This window comes from Giraffa tippelskirchi, chromosome 4 (genome assembly GCF_054371585.1).
Source record: "Giraffa tippelskirchi isolate mGirTip1 chromosome 4, T2T-mGirTip1v1.2.pri, whole genome shotgun sequence".
Classification (NCBI taxonomy): domain Eukaryota; kingdom Metazoa; phylum Chordata; class Mammalia; order Artiodactyla; family Giraffidae; genus Giraffa; species Giraffa tippelskirchi.
Genome location: NC_137278.1, coordinates 190,250,678 through 190,269,307, shown reverse-complemented (window position 1 = coordinate 190,269,307; position 18,630 = coordinate 190,250,678). Strand labels below are relative to the sequence as shown.

Below are 18,630 nucleotides of genomic sequence, written 5' to 3'. Positions count from 1 at the left end.
GTCTTACCATCATCCAGGGGAGCAGAATGAAAGGTAGTCACTTCCACGACTCACCATCACTCAGTGTCTCCTTTCCTTTCCTACCATGGAGCTACAAAGTAGCCAGGTTCAGACTCACTAAATGTGTGTATGAAAACAACTTTCATTCCTATACACTGTACCAAATGCTGAGCTTACAAGATTGGTGAAGTGAGGAACAAATTTGTCCCACATTATGTGATGCTCTGAGTGCTAAAGTACTAGGTGTACATCTGCATGGCAATATCTATAGATGGAGCTCTTTGTTAAACACTCCAGGTCTTCAGGCTAAAGAAAGATGAAAACCAAACCAAGTTGCAAGGATAGGATTAAGAGGAGATATCCGCATTAACTGGAAAACATAGGGTGCTTGCTAACTGACCACAGGGTCCAGAGATATGGTGGTCAGTTCAGTTGCTCAGTTGTGTCTGACTTCCGGCACAGACTAGCCCAAGGGTTCAAACTCCATCACCAGAGCCTGTTCTCTCTCCACACTGCATTCCTCCTTCCTTCATGTTGCTTTCCTTGTCGGTGTCCACTTGGTGGCAGAAAGGATGATCAGCACTTTGTGGAATCCTACACTCTATGGAGCTGGAGGAGAGTTTGAAGGATAAATGTTCTGGGCTCCACTCTGATTGACCTGACTTGTTTCAAGGACTCATCCTTGATCACATCCCTGTGAATCTGAGTATGTCCTTTGGCCAAGATGAATCACATACCTGCCTTCCATAAGGGCTGTGAGAGGAAGGGAACAGAAATTCAAGGAATTATTTCCAAAAGAAGAGGGAAAGAAGGCCTACAATCAACAGATGTCCTCTACAGCCATAACACAGAGTCCTTGTGTTCTTTTATTAAAGTATCCGTGTCAATATATAAAACACTCAACTGTGGGTATACTTAAATTTTCCCCCAGTAAGTAGCATCTTGTTGTTGTTGTTCAGTTGCTCAGTCGGGTGCGACTCTTTGGGACCCCATGGACTGCAGCACACCAGGCTCCCTTCTCCTTTGCTATCTTCCAGAGTTGGCTCAAATAATGTCCATTGAGTCGGTGATGCCATCCAACCATCTTATATTCTCTTCCGCTCCCTTCTCCTTTTGCCCTCAATCTTTCCCAGCATTAGGGTCTTTTCCAATGAGTCGGCTCTTTGCATCAGGTGGCCAAAGTATTGGAGCTTTAACTTCACCAACAGTCCTTCCATTGAATATTCAGAGTTGATTTCCATTAAGATTAACTGGTTTGATCTCCTTGCAGTAGATCAAACGTAGCATCTTAGATGGACCCAAAATATTGGCACATATTTTAAAGCTTTGGCTGCCCATTGGTGTGAATGTGATTGCAAAGCTTATGCAGGTCTAAAATTAAAATCAAAGATAAAGGCCAAAGAATCTTGTATTTCTATCTCAGATTGACCTCTGAGTCATAAAATGTTATTCTGATAAATTCAAGTAAACTTTCTGTACTATTTTTCCACTAGGTATTATGCAAGGGGATTAGTTCGGGGGGAGAAGACTGGCAAAGACTTTATGGTTGCTCAGTAACCAGAGAACAATTACCAGGAAGCATTTAGTCCACATCTCATCAGAAGCAAGGACCACTGTCTGGTATGGTTCTATGAACATGCTCTAGGAAAAGCTGACTTACCCATATTTGCCTATTCTTTGCTAGATCAAAAGACATTTTTTTGTTTATAAAGAGGAAGAGTTGGACTCTTACTGTAGATGATACAGTGAACAACAAAAATAGAGTGAAGATGAAAAAACAGAGACTATGATCCTCAACCCCTCCATGCCTTTATTTATATTAATATTCCTGTGGGTAGTTCACTCTCCTTCTGCCTCAGGCAGGGGAACTACTTAGAAAGTGGAATTGATTATGCTCTCCCTAATCTGCAAATCTCTGCTGCTGCTTTTTTATTTTTTGTTTTTAATTTCTTTTTAAAGACAGTGGTAAGAGAATCAAGGAATGAGAGAACATATTCATTTCTTACTGGCTGTTGGCCTTTCTTAAGTCCATGTTTTTTGTTTTTTTTTTTAATTTGTTGACCCCCATCCATGCAGCTGCTTTCAGTTGCCCAATTGAGTCTGAATTTTAAGGAAAAGTGCTATCCTCTCTTCCTATTCAGTTTAGGATAATTGTTGCCCAGGCAAATCATTATAATTAAATTCAATTTAAAAGTGAAAACCCACCTGCAACCATATGTTAAATCTGCCTTTGGGTAAGGAAGTTGATATTTTCACTTTGTATTTAAAGCAAAGGTCAGTAATGGTAAGATTCTCAGTGGTGATGGTTAAAGAGATTTACTTCTTTTTTAAATGATTAATTGCAATTCACCTGTGTCTGAAAGGAAATTACTTGACTCTTAGGAAAACATTTTCATTCAACAGAACTACCATTGAGCAGGCTTCTATCAAGCGGATTTGGTATTGACGCAGAAAAATAAATTGCTGCTGCTGCTGCTAAGTCGCTTCAGTTATGTCCGACTCTGTGCGACCCCATAGACGGCAGCCCACCAGGCTCCCCAGTCCCTGGAATTCTCCAGGCAAGAACACTGGAGTGGGTTGCCATTTCCTTCTCCAGTACATGAAAGGGAAAAGTGAAAGTGAAGTCGCTCAGTCGTGTCCGACTCTTAGCGACCCCCTGGACTGCAGCCCACCAGGCCCCTCCGTCCATGGGATTTTCCAGGCAAGAGTACTGGAGTGGGGTGCCATTGCCTTCTCCGAAAAATAAATTGAGATGAAAACAAATAAGATGCTTTCATTAGATACGTGAAATGAAACTGAAACATAGACGGCTCCTATATAAAACATGTGGTATCGTTTGGCTGCCCAGTGTCCTTTCCATTTCCTAAGAGTGTTCTGAAATTCTTCTGAAAAAAACATTTCTCATTCTTATCCAGAGTTTGGAAGAATTAGATCCTCCCAAACCAAGAGCTGGTGTTACTTAAGCCAGTCAGATTAAGCCAATCAGCCTAACCCATGCTTCTGGCCATCTAACCTGACTAGGAATCAGAGTCAGTATGATATTATGTCGGAACTTCTGGGAAGAAAAAAATTCCTCTCTCTTCTTCAAGAGTTACTTAAAGAGACGTTTTTCTCTAGAATGTATAGTTTGAAGATGCAAGATCTAGAACTGTGATGTCATTTTGCAATCTGGAAGGAAAACCCAGAGTGGTTAGGGCCCTCTAGGTACGAAGCTTTTACCTAAGAAGGCAGAGCAATGTGATTGCCTTGGTGACATCATTGAAGCCATTAGACCAAGCTAGTGCTACCTCCTATTTCTCAGCCAAGTGAACCTACCTTTAGGGTTCAGCTAATTTAGGTTGACTTTTCTGTCACTTGCAGCCATGAGAATCCTAAAGGAGTGAGGCAAATGTCAGATGACCTCCAATCTGTGATAGGGTAGAAAAAATGCCAGTGCCAGTGCCTGGGACAGTGCATCACATCAGGAGTTCCTGGGTCTGAATAATCATCTGAATCACCAGGAAGCTTAGCAAAAATACATGTGAAGGGCTTCCTTGGTGGTCTAGTGGTTAAGAATCTGCCTGCCAATGCAGGGGACACAGGTTTGGTCCCTGGTCCTGGAAGATCTCACATGCTGTGGAGCAACAAAGCCCATGTGCCACAGCTACTGAGCCACGCACAGAACTACTGAAGCCCCCACTCCCTAGAGCCCTTGCTCTGCAACAAGAGAAGCTACCACAATGAGGAGCCCATGCATTGAAACTAGAGTAGCCCCCACTCGCCACAACTTCATCGCACAGCAATGAACACCCAGTGCAGCCAAAAATTAATGAAATAAATAAATATTTTTTTAAAATATGCATGAAAACTTGAAGATCAATGATTTTAGGAAGTTAGTTTTTAAAAATAGGTGAATTGATAAAGAGAACTAAGATAAACATAATGAACTGTGTCTAAAATAGGAGGGAGAGAATGATGGAAGATATAGGCAAATTTTCATTCTCTTATTCAACTAATATCTATTTAAAGTTATTTAATGGCAAAGTACAGTGATAGAACTTGATAGAGATGATTACAAAGCTATGTAAGAATACGTCCACACAAAGAATTTTTTTAATGTAATGGGAAAGTTAAACATGTATGCTCAAAAGTCCACTGCAATTCAGTACAAGGCAAGTGTTGAGAAGTTATTTCTATAGTCTTTAGCAGCTTACTAAGCATATTCATACTCATTATATCATTTGATTCTCACAACAACTCTTTGAGATAGACAGTGGCACTTCCCTATCTGGCATAAAGAAACTGAGACTCAGAGCACACAAAGATAAATATAAATGAATGTCACTGTGCCATTATTTGAAAGAGAAGAAAAGTAGAAACTGCATAAATAGCCAGAAATAGTGGAGAGGCTAGATACATTATGTCTCTCCATACACAGGACTGGTAGGCAACTGGTAAAGATAAGAAGACAGGGCTTCCTTGGTGGCTCAGTTATAAAGAATCTGCCTGCCAATGCATAAGACATGGGTTTGATCCCTGATCTGGTAAGATCCCACATGCTGTGGAGCAACTAAGCCTGTGTGTCTCAGCTACTGAGCCTGTGCTCTAGAGCACAGGAACCACAACTACTGAGGCCATGTGCTGCAACTACAGAAGCCTGAGTGCCCTAGAGCCTGAGCTCAGCAGCAAGGGAAGCCACAATGAGAAGCCCTCGCATCACAACTAGAGAGTAGGCCCTACTCCCTGCAACTAGAGAAAAGCCCTCCAAGAGGTGAAGACCTAGCACAGCTAATAAATACATTAAGCAAATAATTAAAATTATTTTTTAAAAAAGAAATATCTTTTAAAAATGTTAATAAAAATGGATTATCATTAAGGATCTGAAGCAAACTTTTTTATCACAAGAAAATGTTTCAATCTTTTCATACACTCTGTTCACTTATTCAATAACTATTTATAACTTGGCAAGTATTCTGGAAGGAACCAAGGACATAATAGTCAGTGATAAAACCACTGCTGACTAATAATATTAAAAATATATGACATGTGTCCAGTGTACATGCCAAGTGAGTTACATCAGTTTTTGCTTAAAGAGGTGATGAGAGCTGCTCAGGCTATTCCAGCTGAGAAGTGGAATAGTGGACTTCTTAGCTGTAATTCTTGCCTGGAGAATTCCATGGACAGAGGAGCCTGGGGGGCCCCAGTCCATGGGGTCACAAAGTGTCAGGCACAACTGAACGACTCACATACTAGCTGTAATAGGCAACATTCAAATCTGGTTTGGTTGTCTCTAGAGCCTGAGCTCTTAACCACAGAGCTATCAGGCTTTCCTGCAGATAATGTTTGCTAAATTAGAAGTATGACAAATGAAATAATCAGTAAATCTAAGGCACCCAAACTTGCAGGTGTTCAGAGGAGACCATCATGGCCGCGACATTTTAGCTGAATAAGAATTAGCTAAGGAAAGCTGGGGGAATTGAGGAGATTGTGCAGAAAAGTAGAGGAATAGTAGGGGCAAGATGCAGAGAAACTAAGAAACAAACAACACACCGCCACCACCCCCCCACAACACACAAAGACAAAATAAAACTTGTATGGCTAAAATCAAGTGGTGAGAGGATGGAGAAAGGGCAAATTGTAAGATGCAGGCTTACTGATGAGCTTTATTAATAACACAGAACTGGATCTAAGTGCAAAGGCTCATAATCTCACCACTGAAACACAGATTTCCTATGTTTGAATAAAATTCTTACAAGAAGTAGAATTGAGGAGTGGAAAATCTTACTTATATAGAGTAAATTTTTAAATGATATTTGTTACAATTTGTAATATTGTTTAAGACTCCTACTATGAGAGAAACTAAGGCTCAGGTAAGTTGAGTAACTTGTTTAAAGTCATATGGTGACAGAATCGAAAGGATTCTTACACATGCCTAATGTTCTTTTCAATAAATGACAATGAATTCAGAAGAAAGTCAGGAAAGTGAACTTTACTGGTAGTCCAGTGGTTAAGACTTCGCCTTCCAAAGCGGGAGGCTTGACTTTGATCCGTGGTCAGGGAACTAAGATCTCACATGCTGCACAGTATGGTCAAAAAAAAAAAAAAGTTAGAAAGGGAAGACTGGGGTTTGGGAAAGACTGTGTTAAGGAAGAGGTATTTGGGGTCATACCTTAAAGACAAAAATAATTTAAAAGGCGGAGATAACAGGGAAAACATTTTTGGTGAAGAGACTCTTCACTATAAGCGCAGGGGCAGATTCCAGGTTATTAGATCGACTATTTAGCTGTACATATAGCATTAGTATAAGGTGATGCAGAGATGTTACAGGGCCTGAGGGCCTGAGAGCTTTGAAAACACTGTATGGGGTTTGGGAATTGGGAATAATTAATAATACATTAATAGCCTTCAGAGAAGCCAGATGAGATTAAGCCATCTTAGTTTGAGGATGGACAATGACTAGCTGTGATTTCCAGAATAAGTAGTTACTTCCCAAAAATGTGTTTCAAAATTTAGCTGGATTTATTTGCAGGGAAACTCATGTTCAGTCCAGTTAAAAAAATGATGTTTCACCTCTATGGGGTTTAAAAGAATCTTTGGTGCTCTAAAAACTGAGAAGCATCCTGACATTATCCTTCTCATCAGTTATTTAGCAACAATCTCAGCTGTTCTGGGATGCTTATTTCCAGAGTGTTCTGGCCCATAATAGTAACCTTTCGCCAACACTATGTAATATATTAAGGAAAGATAAATCGTAGGTCTAAGGGTTGTTTGGGAGCAGGATGTCCCAGTCTACCAGCACTGTTTACTAATTGGATTTAAGATTTGTACTTGGTTTTGGTGTAGCCAGACAAGTTTGACAATTAAGTGGTCCTGAAATCTGGAAGTCGGTTTTGCTTTTCTTTTCCTGGCTCTCGAGAGCTTCCTGCCCTCCCCAGGTTGGGTGGGAGTGTACAGACACAAGTCTCAGATGAGCACTCAGCTCATGGACACACTGCTCATCATCTTTGTCTTCTTGTGCCTCTTATTCTCAGGTTTCCCCAGTGGCTCAGTAGTAAAGAATCTGCCTGCAATGCAGGAACCGCAGGAGACGCGGGTTCTATCCCTGGGTCAGGAAGATCCGTTGGAGGAGGCCTTGGCAAGCCACTCCAGTATTCTTGCCTGGTGAATACTATAGACAGAGGACCCTGGCTGGCTACAGTCTATGGGGTCGTGAAGAGTTGGACACAACTGAAGTGACAGCACCCACACACACGCCAGAGTAACCTGGTTTCTGGTTTACAGGATAGACAAGTACAAGAGACTGAAAGCAGAAATGGAAAAATGGGATAAAAAATTAAAAAGAAGGAAACAATAAGAATCAGCTGGTGGACCACCAAAAACTAGAAAATAGGCAAGAAGAGAAATTGAAGAATAAAAACAGATGTGCTGTGTTGTGCTTGGTCACTCAGTGGTGTCCGACTCTTTGCAACCCCATGGGCTGCAGCCTGCCAGGCTCCTCGGTTCAAGGGGATTCTCCAGGCAAGAATATTGCAGTGGGTTGCCATGCCCTCCACCAGCGGATCTTTCCAGCCCAGGGATTGAACCCAGGTCTCCCGCAAAGATGGCTTGAATGAAATCCTTGTTCACAGCTGATGTTTGTTTTACTGCCCAAGTGGGAATGTTCAACTCCATATTTGCTGGTAGAATGGTGACGGGGGTCTCCTCTAACTCTGCTTTCCTCCATCTGTGGACTATCTCATGCAGGTCTGTTGGAGGCTGACACCACAGACTGTTCCTCCATCTTCCTGTGTATTCTGTGCTCCGTGCCATTGGACAGAACATCCAGAAAATCTCAGCCTTGCCCTTTCACAAGCTGCCACCAAGCAGGCAGGTGAATTTCTTGGCCCTCTGCCTTCTTCTGGCAAGTTCTTTAGAAATCTAGAAGAACCCTATAATTCCCATTCTTTTTAGACATTCAAATCAGACTGGCAACTGTTTTATAGCAAGAATCATAGGCAGCCTTAGCAAGTAGGCCACTTTCTAGTTTTGAGTTATTTCTAGACTCTTTGGATATGATTCCAATGAGAATGGCATCCAACAAACAAGACAATGCTTTTAGTTACAGATTATTTTTTTAAAACTAGTGTGTTGATTAGATAAATTCAGGTAATGTTTGTATAATGAGAAACAAAATCTTGTTCTACTCATATAAATAATCCCTATAGGAATGACTCTCGAGTATGTGCTGTGTGTTATCTATCATGGAAGTTGACTCTCTACGAGCATTTAGAAATCTAGAAGAAAACTGTAGCTTCTGTAACTTTTAACTGGAACTGTTTATTGTGGTTTTTTTCAAGCCAAATATATGACCTGAGATCAATAAAGAGGCCAACATTTTAGCTATTTCATCTACAAGAAGAAATCTGTTTTGCTTTGATATATTTCTAGGTACATGTTTTTAGTCAACTGAGCATAAGGGTGAACAGTGGCCACAAAGGAGTAATATTTTAAATCTATTATTTTACCAAGCATGCATGCTAAGTCACTTCAGTTGTGTTCAACTCTTTGCAACCCTATGAACTGTAGCCCTCCAGGCTCTTCTGTCCATAGGATTCTCCAGGCAAGAATACTGGAGTGGATTGCCATGCCCTTCTCCAGGGGATCTTCCAGACTCAGGAACTGAACCTGTGTCTCTTTATGTCTCCTGCATTGGCAAGCAGGTTCTTTACCAATAGCACCACCTAGGAAGCCCACTATATTTACCATACTTGCCTCATATGCTCAGATTGTTCAGTTCAGTTCAGTTCAGTCGCTCATTCGTGTCCGATTCTTTGCGACCTCATGAATTGCAGCACACCAGGCCTCCCTGTCCATCACCAACTCCCGGAGCTTACCCAAACCCATGTCCATCGAGTCGGTGATGCCAGCCAACCATCTCATCCTCTGTCGTCCCCTTCTCCTCCTGCCCCTAATCCTTCCCAGCATTAGGGTCTTTTCCAGTGAGTCAACTGTTCGCATGAGGTGGCCAAAGTATTGGAGTTTCAGCTTCAACATCAGTCCTTCCAATGAACACCCAGGACTGATCTCCTTTAGGATGGACTGGTTGGATCTCCTTGAAGTCCAAGGGACTCTCAAGAGTCTTCTCCAACACCACAGTTCAAAAGCATCAATTCTTCCGCGCTCAGCTTTCTTCACCGTCCAACTCTCACATCCATACATGACTACTGGAAAAACCATAGCCTTGACTAGACGGACCTTTGTTGGCAAAGTAATGTCTCTGCTTTTCAATATGCTATCTAGGTTGGTCATAACCTTCCTTCCAAGGAGTAAGCACCTTTTAACTTCATGACTGCAATCACCATCAGCAGTGATTTTGGAGCCCAAAAAAATAAAGTCTGACGCTGTTTCCACTGTTTTCCCATCTATTTGCCATGAAGTGATGGGATCGGATGCCATGATCTTAGTTTTCTGAATGTTGAGCTTTTTTGATGATCCAGCAGATGTTGGCAATTTGATCTCTGGTTCCTCTGCCTTTTCTAAAACCAGCTTGAACATCTGGAAGTTCACGGTTCACATATTGCTGAAGCCTGGCTTGGAGAATTTTGAGCATTACTTTACTAGTGTGTGAGATGAGTGCAGTTGTAGTTTGAGCATTCTTTGGCATTGCCTTTCTTTGGGATTGGAATGAAAACTGACCTTTTCCAGTCCTGTGGCCACTGCTGAGTTTTCCAGATTTGCTGGCATGTCGAGTGCAACACTTTCACAGCATCATCTTTTAGGATTTGAAATAGCTCAACTGGAATTCCATCACCTCCACTAGCTTTGTTCATAGTGATGCTTTCTAAGGCCCACTTGACTTCACATTCCAGGATGTCTGGCTCTAGGTGAGTGATCACACCATCGTGATTATCTGGGTTGTGAAGTTCTTTTTTGTACAGTTCTTCTGTGTATTCTTGCCACCTCTTCTTAATATCTTCTGCTTCTGTTAGGTCCATACAATTTTTGTCCTTTATTGAGCCCATCTCTGCATGAAATGTTCCCTGGGTATCTCTAATTTTCTTGAAGAGATCTCTAGTCTTTCCCATTCTGTCCTATTATAGGAATTGGGAAACATGAGGGGAAAGGGATGACTCATATGAATATTCAAAATGAGAGTCCTCAGCAGTTCCCGTCACACCCCAGTACAATCTATTGGATTCTTGAGAAGGCATTCCTAGTCCTCCCTGGAGGCATTTCATAGTTATACATCTTGAGCTTGATTTTAGTCACAATGGCCTTCAGTTCCTACCATGTTTCTTTGTAGATGCCATTCTTATACCATGATCTTTCTCTCCTTTCTGAGAGAGTTTGTTAGGGCTATGTATTTAAGTTTACTCATTAAAAAAAAAAAAAAAAAAAAACAGGCATGAGGGCATCCCTGGTGGCTCAGTGGTAAAGAATCTGCCTGCCAATGCAAATGACAGGGGTTCCATCCCTGGTCTGGGAAGATCCCACATGCCACAGGGCAAGTAAGCCCAGCACCACAACTATTGAGCTTGCACTGTAGAGCCTGGGGGTCACAGCTACTGAACCTGTGCACCACAACTACTGAAGCCTGCACACCTAGAGCCAGTCCTCCACAGTAAGAGAAGCCACCACAATGAGTAGCCCATGCACTGCAAGGAAGAGTAGCCCTTGCTCGTCACAGCTAGAAGAAAGCTCTCGAAGCAATGAAGACCCAGCACAGCCTTAAAAAAAAAAAAAGAAGAAGAAGAATGGGCATGAGCTATCGGGAGAAGCAAAGAAAAAATAAATCCAAAGAAATAGAGATACGACATTGATTATAGATTTTAGTCAATAGAGAGCTATTCAAATAAATTACAATAACTCATGTGACTAAATTACTATATAGTCTTTAAAAATAAGAATAAAATTTTTATAGGTTTTAAAAAAATTTATTTATTTTTAATTGAAGGATAATTGCTTGACAATATTGTGCTGATTTCTTCTCTAGATACTAATAAAGAAAAATGTCCACCACAGTACACATCTCTATACTTTTAGTCCTAGAAGAAGACATATGTCTGTGTCCAAGACGTATGTCCTTATGATCGAGACAATGAAGCAGAAACTGGATTTGAAGAAACATTGGTAGCAATTAAAAAAAAAACAGATTAAAACCAGAAAATTGTTGAAAACATAAAGTCTTAAAAGCAGCCGAAGAAATAAGACTATCTTCAAAGGAGTAACAATTTGGTGTATGACTTCCCAACAGAGATAATAGAAAGTAAAAGATGAAGGAGTTACATCTTCAAAGTGCTGAAATAAATAAATAAATAGTAACCAAAGATTTATAGCCAGAAAAAATCACCCTTCAAGAATTCAGATGTTCATTAATAACTCATTAGTAACTACTCAGAAATAAGAATGTAACCAAGCTAATAGGGAGAGGGGAGGCAAAATAATAAAAGCTATTCAATACAAAAGGAGTCAAGAAAGGAAAGAAAAGAGAATATAGAATAAGTGAAATAAATAAGAAAAAGCAGTGAGATAGAATAATAAAACTCAATATATACCCATACTTAGATTAAATGTAAATGTTTTAATTTTTTCAAAAATATACTTTTAGGATAGATTTTAAGATAGAAACTATACACTTCTTACAACTAACACATGGAAAATATAAGGTTACATGTGTCCTCTCCCCAGTGAGCCCACTTTCCCATATTCATGCCCTTTTGTACACTCCTCCCCTTGAATCTGGGATGAATTTGTGGCTTGCTTTGCACTAATAAAATATAAGTGCTGCTTTGTGACTTCCAAGTGTAAGTCAAAATAAGCCTTGTATCATGTACTTCGTTTCTTAGAAAATATGCCTTGGGGAAAGATAGTCACCATGCAAGAAGTACAAATATTCTAAAATTACCATGCTTTGAGAAATATAGATTGAAAGGAACTGTACCCAAGTGATACAGCCAAAAAGCCTCATCTGTACCTGGACATAATTCATATAATGAGATCCTGTACTTCAGGAAGGAGCTTAACGCCACAGTAGAATGAGACTTCGGGGACCTCGATGGATAGATTCATGTGGAAGAGATAGAAACCATTGCAGGCCAGAGAGCAAATTGTGGTAACTAAGTTTTCAAAAATAGCCTTTAGTGAATCATACTCCCCAGTATTTACACTCTTGTATAGTCTCACCCTCCTTGAATCTGAGTCAACCCTCTAACTCACTTTGAACTAACAGAATACCGCAGAGCGGTGCTACATGACTTCCATCAGTTCAGTTCAGTTCAGTCACTCAGTCGTGTCTGACTCTTTGCGACCCCATGGACTGGAGCACTCAGGCTTCCCTGTCCATCACCAACTCCCAGAGCTTGCTCAAACTCATGTCCATTGAGTTGGTGATGCCATCCAACTATCTCATCTTCTGTCGTCCCCTTCTCATCCTGCCTTCAGTCTTTCCCAGGATCAGGGTCTTTTCCAGTGAGTTGGCTCTTTGCATCAGCTGGCCAAAGTACTGGAGCTTCAGCTTCAGCATCAGCCCTTCTAATGAATATTCAGGGTTGATTTCCTTTAGGATTGACTTGTTTCATCTCCTTGCTGTCCAAGGGACTCTCAAGAGTCTTTTCCAGCACCGCAGTTCAAAAGCATCAATTCTTTGGCATTCAGCTTTCTTTATGGTCCAACTGTCACATTCATACATGACTACTGGAAAAACCATAGCTTTGACTAGCCAGATCTTTGTCAGTAACTGAATGTCTCTGACTTCCATAGCTAGGACACAAAACACCCGTAGCTTCTGCCTTAGTCTCTTGGATCATGCCCCCTGGGGGAAGCCAGTCACCATGAAAGAAATCCAACTACTCTGAGCTTGATGTGCTGTGAGAAAGCCTGAGCTAGCCATATACAGAGGTCCTGTGAAGAAAGGGTAATGACTGATCATCCCTCAGCTACTTCAACCACTTCAGTTTAGACGCCAAATAAGTGAGAAAAGAAGATATTTTGGCCATCCAGTCAAATCAAGTCCATACATGATTCCAGCATCAGCTGTCATGTGACTGAAACTGCATGAGGGACCCCCTTCCAAATAAGAACTACTGAGCAGAGGTGTATGAACCCACAGAACCATGAGAGATAATAATACATTGTTGTTTTAAGCCACTAAGGTTTGGATGTTTGTTATACATCAATAGATAACTGAAACAGGGCTAAAGAGGTCAAAATAAAGGGAAGTAACATAAATAAATTACACAAACACAAAAAAAGAGCAATAACTATATTAACACCAGACAAAGTAGATAAAACGTGAAAACCTTTACTATAGATTAACAGGAAACTTTCACAATGATAAAAGATTTAATCCACTAGGAAGATGAAAATTTAAAATATGTGGACACCTGATAACACATCCTTGAAGTACCTAAAGTTAAAATAGAACTCTAAGGAGAAATAGATAAATCCACAACTACTCTGGGCAATTTTAACTACCTCTCTCATTAACACATAGATTAGGCAGAGGAAAACTATCACAAAGGATAGAAGATTAGGGAGTTTCCTGGTGGCGCAGAGAATAAGAATCTGCCTACCAATGAGGGAGACAGGGGTTCTATTCCTAGTCTAGGAAGATTCCACATGCTGCAGAGCAACTAAGCCCTTGAGCCACAACTACTAAGCTCACATGCCTAGAGCCTGTGCACGGCAACAAGAGAAGCCACCGCAATGAGAAGCCCGTGCACCACAGCTAAAGAGTAGCTCCCACTCACCAGAACTTGAGAAAGACCACCCAAAAAGCAATGAAGATCCAGCACAGGCAAAAATAAAATAACTAGATAAAAGAAGATCTGAACAATAATATTAACTTGACATACAATATTAATTTGACATACTAGACATATATAAAACACTGCATTCAACAACTATAGAATATATATTACTTTCCACTGTGCATAAAATATTTGCAAAAAGTTGATTATAAGCTGGGCCCCAAAATAAATATCAAAAAATTTCAAAAGATTGATACTTAATACATCTAATACCACAGTGCAATTAAGCAATAAACCAACAAGAGAAAGATATCTAAAGACCATCATATCTTTATAAATTAAGAATGTGTGCAAATAAAATCATAATAGAAAATATCTGAATTTACTAATCATTAAGACATTACACTTTGAAACTTGTAAGATGCAGTTAAGCCATGCTTTAAGAGATATTTATATCTTTAAATGCATGTAAGAAAAAAAATGCTGAAAATCAATGATCTGAGAATCCATTTCAAGAATTAGAAAAACAGCTGAAATTTAAATCTTAAAAAAATGTAGACTAGGGGAAACAATTAGGAGAAAACAAAAAATTAATGAAATAAATTTAAAATGTACAATAATGAATCAAGGCCAAAATTTCGTGTTTGGAAAAAAACTAAAAACAAACAAACACCAGGAACTGAGCTATGAACCCTCTGAAATTTAGTTAAGAAAAAATCCGCTTACAATATCATCAAAAAGAGTAAACTAATTTGGAGTAAACTTAACCAAAAAATTACAAAATGTGTACACTGAAAACTATAAAATATTGTTGAAAAAAGTTAAGAAAGCTTTAATTAAATAGAACGATATTCATAATCATAGACTGGAAAACATTATTACTAAGATACCAATGCTACCCAAACTGATGTACAGATTCATTGCAATTGCTATCACAGTCCCAGCTGGCTTTTCACAGAAATCAAAAAACTGATTGTAATGTTTATCTATTCCATGCATATGCAAGGTTCCATTCACAAGCAAGGAACCCAGAGAAGACAATCTTAAAAAAAGGACGAAGTTGGAGAATACATGTTTCTCATTTTGAACTTATTACAAAACTACAGTAACCAAGACAGTGCAGTAGTAGAATAAGGTATCAATGGAATAGAATTGAGAGTACAGAAATAATCGCATACATTGTGGTCATTGATTTTTAAGAATTCAATGGAGCTTGTGGAATAATCTTTTCAGTGAATGATATTGGAACAACTGGATATTGACATGTAAAAGAATAAAGTTGGAACCCTACCTCACACCATGTACAAAAACATTAAAATGGATCATAGATCTAAATGTAACAGTTAAAACTGTAAAACTGTTAGAAAAAAAATAGGAGTAAATCTTTGTAACCTTGGATGATATAATGGTTTCTTATACATAATACCAAGAACCCAAGTGATTAAAGAAAATATAGACAAATGGATCTTCATAATTAAAAAGGTTTATGTTTCAAAGTACACCATCAAGAAAGTGAAAAAACAATTAACATATGAGGAGAGAATATTTACAAATCATATATCTGATAAGAGCTTTCTACCTAGACTATTTAACAAACTCTTACAACTCTATAATAAAAAAAAATTAAACAATGGAAAATGGTCTGAATCAACATTTTTCCAAAGAAGATATAAAAATAGCCAATAACTATATGAAAAGATGCTGAACATCACCAGTTATTTGAGAAATGTAAAGCAAAACCACAATGAGATACTACTTCATACCCACTCACTGCTGCTGCTGCTGCTGCTGCTAAGTCACTTCAGTCGTGTCCAACTCTGTGCAACCCCATAGACGGCAGCCCACCAGGCTCCCCTGTCCCTGGGATTCTCCAGGCAAGCACACTGGAGTGGGTTGCCATTTCCTTCTCCAATGCATGAAAGTGAAAAGTGAAAGTGAAGTTGCTCGGTCGTGTTCGACTCTAAGTGACCCCATGTACTGCAGCCCACCAAGCTCCTCTGTCCATGGGATTTTCCAGGCAAGAGTACTGGTACCCACTCACTAGGATGGCTAAAACAAAAAAGTTAGACAATAACCAGGTTGGTGAGGACGTGGAGAAATTGGGACTGTTAAACATGCTGGTGAAATTATAAAATTATGCATTCATTTTGGAAAACTATTTGACAGTGCTTCAGAATATTAAACCTAGAGTTACCATATGACCCAGGCATTCCACTCTTAGATATGTACACAATGAATTGAAAACGAATGTATACACAAATCTTGTATACAAATGTTCATAGTAGCATAATAGACAAAAAGTAGAAAACAATCCAAATATCCATCAACTGGTGAATGGAAAAACAAAATGTGAAGTATATATACAATGGAGTACAGATCTTTCTCCACTTAAAAATGGGGTTGCATCCCGATAAACCCATTGTAAGTTAAAAATGCATTTAGGGCAACTAGCGTAGCCTGGCCTACATTACATGTGCTCAAAATACATTAGCCTAAAGTTGGGTAAAATCATCTAGTTCAGTTCAGTCGCTCAGTCGTGTCCGACTCTTTGCGACCCCATGAACCACAGCACGCCAGGCCTCCCTGTCCATCACCAACTCCCAGAGTTTACCCAAACCCATGTCCATCAAGTCGATGATGCCATCAGGCCACCTCATCCTCTGTCGTCCCCTTCTCCTCCCGCCCTCAATCTTTCCCAGCATCAGGGTCTTTTCCAATGAATCAGCTCTTTGCATCAGGTGGCCCAAGTATTGGAGTTTCAGCTTCAACATCAGTCCTTCCAGTGAACACCCAGGACTGATCTCCTTTAGGATGCACTGGTTGGATCAGTCCTGGGTGTTCATTGGAAGGACTGATGTCCTTCCATTATAAAGGACACCATTATAAAGTTGAAAAATCGTTAAGTCAAACCAGTATAAATTGAGGACCATCTGTACTATTTGGCAGTAAAAGAATCAATGAAGTACTGATACATGCCACAACATGAAAAAACCTTGAAAACAGTATGTTAAGTGAGAGAACCCAGCATGATTCCATTTAAATGAAATGTCTAGAATAAGCATATTCATGAGGATGCAAAGTAGATTAGTGATTGCTTAGGGCTTGGGTAGGAAGAAATGGAGTCTCTGTTAATGGGTGCATTAGCAGGGACTAATTTGGAGTAATGAAAATATTCTGAATTAGATATCAGTGATGGTTGCACAACTCTGTGAATATACTAAAACCCACTGAATTGTACATTTTTCGATTTTGTGGTGTGTGAATTTTACAGTATCTGAATTCTGTCTCAATAAAGCTGTTATCAAAAATGAAAGGCTTAAAGACTAAAAGTATAAGTCATACATAACCAATACTACTAATAAAAACAGGAGCACTGTACTATATCCCCAAATATTAAAAATATAATAAAATAGGATGACATGAAAAACTTTATACTAATAATTGAAATTTTTGATGACATGAATCAACTTCTAGGGGGAAAATATCTTACTCAGAATGATATGAGAAAATCCTATAGCTCTTAAAAAATTTTAGTCTATAACTTAAATCCTTCCTAGAAACAGATATTTTGCAGGTAAATTTAAATTACTATATAAGAAAAATTTTGCCATATTTACACATACTTTTTCCAGTAAATACTTTTCAACACATTTGGGGCCCATATGTTCTGGATACCAAAACTTAAAAAAGACATTGTAAGAAAGAGAAATCATAAATGTACATGCACAAACCTGAAAAGAACAAATCAAGCAATATATAAAATTGATAACACCAAAATTTAATGGCTAATGTTGCTAAAGCAAAATTCTTTAAATAAACCAACTATCATTAATAAGGGAAATAATATTATTTAATAATTACAGTAGATACAAAGAAAGCAATGTATTTACTTCAACATTTATAAGAAATATGCTCTTAGTGAACGGAGAATGAAAGTGAAAGTGGCTCAGTCGTGTCTGACTCTCTGCAACCCCATGGATCCATGGAATTCTCCAGGCCAGAATACTGGAGTGGGTAGCCTTTCCCTTCTTCAGGGGATCTTCCCAATCCAGGGATCAAACCCAGGTCTCCTGCATTGCAGGTGGATTCTTAACCAGTTGAGCCACAAGGGAAGCCTAAGAATACTAGAGTGGGTAGCCTAGCCCTTCTGCAGGGGTTCTTCCCGACCCAGGAATCAAACCAGGGTCTCTTGCATTGCAGGCCGATTCTTTACCAACTGAGCTATGAGGGAAGCCCCAGTAAATGGAGAATAGAAGGGAATTTCCTTCATGTAATAAGGTGAATCCAAAAAAGTTATCTAGTGTCATCTAGCCAGGATCTAATGTTACTTGCTCAGTGGTGTCTGACTCTTTGGGACCCCATGGACTGTAGCCAACCAGGCTCCTCCGTCCTTGGAATTCTCCAGGCAATAATACTGGAGTAGGTTATAGCAGATATCTTGTTTAATGATAAAATCCCAAATGCTTTCCCTCTGAGATTAGTAACGAGACAATAATTCCTGTTCTCATCACTTCTAATAAGCATTCTACTTAGGTCTTAGACAATGGAGCGAGGCAAAAATAAATAAAGGAAATTTATTATTTATTATTTGTAGATAATATGATGTGTATTTAGAACACTCAGATAAGCTACAGATAGATTATTGAATTGTGAGTATAGCAAAGTTACTAAATACATGGTGGTGGTGGTTTAGTCGCTGAGTCGTGTCTGACTCTTGCGACCCATGGACTGTAGCCCTCCAGGCTCCTCTGTCCATGGGATTTCCCAGGCAAGAATACTGGAGTGGGTTGACATTTCCTACTCCAGGGAATCTTCCAGACCCAGGGATTGAACCCACCTCCCCTGTATTGCAGGTAGATTCTTTACCAGTGAGCCACCAGGTAAGCCCTAAATACATGATCAATATAGAAAACATAATTATATT

At 39.5% G+C, this 18,630-nt stretch overlaps 1 protein-coding gene and 1 pseudogene across 3 annotated transcripts in view; one reads left to right on the top strand and one right to left on the bottom strand.

The window, feature by feature from the left end:
• GRIN2B (glutamate ionotropic receptor NMDA type subunit 2B) overlaps window positions 1–18,630 on the bottom strand; it is an 815,960-nt gene that overhangs the window by 585,738 nt on the left and 211,592 nt on the right. The gene's annotated exons all lie outside the window — the stretch shown is intronic.
• On the top strand, window positions 6,947–7,929 carry LOC145545710 (calcium load-activated calcium channel pseudogene; annotated as a pseudogene).